Here is a 2,807-nt window from a genome sequence, read left to right on the forward strand (position 1 = left end):
CCCAGCACTCCAGGTGTGGCCTCACCAGTGCTGAGCAGAGGGGCAGGATCACCTCCCTCCACCTGCTGGCAATGCTTTGTCTAATGCAGCCCAGGACGCCATTCACCTTCTTTCCACAAGGGCACATTGCTGGCTCATGTTCAACTTGGTGTCCAGCAAGGCCCCCGCGCCTTTTCTGCAAAGCTGCTTCCCAGATGGGCAGCCCCCAGCATGTACTGGTGCCTGGGGTTGTTCCTCCCCAGGGGCCAGACTTCACATTTCCCCTTGTTGAACTTCATGAGTTTCCTGTTGGCTCATTTCTCTAGCCTGTCAAGGTCCCTTTGGGTGGCAGCATGACTGTCTGGTGTACCAGCCACTCCTCCCAGTTTTGTGTCATCTGCAAACTACTCCCAATCACTTTCCTGTCCTTCATGTGCCTGGAACACGTTTCTAGGATAAATCACCCAGGGATCAAGGTGAGGCTGATCAGCCTGTAGTTCCCTGGGTACTTGTCCTGATTTCGGCTGGGATAGAGTTAATTTCCTTCCTAGTAGCTGGTACAGTGCTGTGTTTTGTATTTAGGATGAGAATAATGTGATAACACACTGATGTTTTAGTTGTTGCTCAGCAGTGTTTATACTAAGTCAAGGACTTTTCAGCTTCCCATGCTCTACCAAGTGAGAAGGCTGGAGGTTCACAAGAAGCTGGGAGGGGGCACAGCTGGGACAGCTGACCCAAACTGGCCAAAGGGATATTCCATACCATATGATGTCATGCTCAGTATATGAACTGAGGGGAGTTGGCCAGGGGGCAGCAATCGGTGCTCGGGGACAGGCTGAGCATTGGTTGGCGGGCAGTGAGCAGTTGCATCACTTGCTTTTTGGGTTCCCCCCCCCCTCGTTTTGTTCCTCTCTCTCTCTCATTGTTTTACTTTTCATTAGAATTTTTTATTATTATTATTGTTGTTGTTGTTTTATTTCAGGTATTAAACTGTTCTTATCTCAACCCACGAGTTTTCTTACTTTTGCTCTTCCAATTCTCTCCCCGAGCCCACCGGGCGGGGGGAGGGTGAGCGAGCGGCTGTGTGGTGCTTAGTTGCTGGCTGGGGGTTAAACACGACAGTCCTCCTTCAGGTTATTTTTGAACACAGGAGTGACATTTGCTTTCCCCTAGTCTTCATGCACCTCTCCAAGTCAACATGATCATTCGAAGATAATCAACAGTGGCCTTGCAATGACATCAGCCAGCTCCCTCAGCACTTTTGGGCCCAATGGATTCACGTATGTCCAGTTCACTTAGGTATTCTGTAACCTGATCCTCTTCCACCAAGGGTACATCTTCCTCGTTCCAAGCTTTCCCTCTGTCTCCAGGTCCTTGAATTGCTGAAGGACGGTCTTACTGATAAAGACTGAGGTGAAGAAGGCATTCAGTACCTCAGCCTTTTCCATGTCCTGTGTCACCAGAGCCCCTGCCACTTTCAGCAGCAGGCCCACATTTTCCCTAGTACTTCCTTTTGCCACTAATATATTTACAGAAGCCCTTCTTGTTGCCTTTAACATCCCTCACCAGATTTAGTTCCAGTTGGTCTTTGGCTTTCCTAACTGTCTCTCTGCATGCTTGGACAGTATGTCTATATTCCTCCCAGGTTACTTGTCCCTGCTTCCACCTTCTATATGCTTCCTTTTTGTGTTTGAGCTTGCCAGGAGCTCCTTGTTCATCAATGCAGGCCTCCTGGCATTTTTGTCTGACTTTCCACTCCTCGGGATGGACGACTCGAGCTTGGAGGAGGTGAGGCTTGAATTGGACCTTTCTTGGACCCCTACTGGGTCTTGGAATTCTTGGAAAGAATCAGCTTTCTTGGACCCCTATTCCCTCTAGGGCCTTATCACATTGGAGTCTTTCAAGCAGATCCCATCCAGCCACTTCATGCACCAAATAAGGGGATTCTTGTGGAAAAGTAGTACTGTAACCTTATTTTCAATGACTTCGTCTTTAATTGCTTGATCAGGTGTGGGGTTTTTTTAGCCATAGAAACTGTGTCAGTGAGTTTTAAGCATAAAACCAGCAAGAAACTGTATGAAGTATGTAAAGGTATATGTAAACCTGAAATTTCTTTCCCTCCAGATTTTGCAGCCTAGGTATCACATAAAGGTTTGGTACATGATTGAAAGATGTTGATTGCCACATGCCTGTGACATGTCTGTAGGTGACACTATAAAGACTACTAAGTGGAAAGATAAGATGACAAGGATCCTGTCCTTAGTAATTTGCAACTAAAATAGTCATTGGGCAGATGAGTGCGAAGAGATGAGTGGGAGTAAAGTCCATTCTCCATTGTTCATTGTAATAGGATCCTTATGATACTCTAGACAGTGAGATTATTTTTTTTCATGGCTTCCAAATCCTTGCTAGGTCCTCCTGGGATCATCTACAGTGCTCTCCAATACATGTGGTGTCTAGAGAGCATCCTAGCTCAGACACAGCCTGCTTTTGCAGCCCATGTTACCAGAACATACAGTCGGCTCTGGCACACAGCATAACATCCTCTGAGCTGCCTCAGCAAAGCTCCAGCCTTCATCCTGCAGGTCTAGCACCAAGCCCCAGCTAATGAGCCTCCTTGGAGCCAAGCAAGCCTGTGCAGAGGGTACTGGTATGTCTTTGCACCAGCATTGTGGTTTGGCCACAAACTAGGTAATTACCACACATAAGGGAGATAATTAGGTGGTTTCGTTTTATCTGTTTAATTATGCATGTGCATGTATGTCAAGGGGGAGGGGAGAAGACAGGCAATCACAGGTTTGATAGCATGTAACTTCCCTTTTCAAAGC

This window comes from Aptenodytes forsteri, unplaced genomic scaffold (assembly GCF_000699145.1).
Source record: "Aptenodytes forsteri isolate BGI_AS27 unplaced genomic scaffold, ASM69914v1 Scaffold206, whole genome shotgun sequence".
Taxonomy (NCBI): Eukaryota; Metazoa; Chordata; class Aves; order Sphenisciformes; family Spheniscidae; genus Aptenodytes; species Aptenodytes forsteri.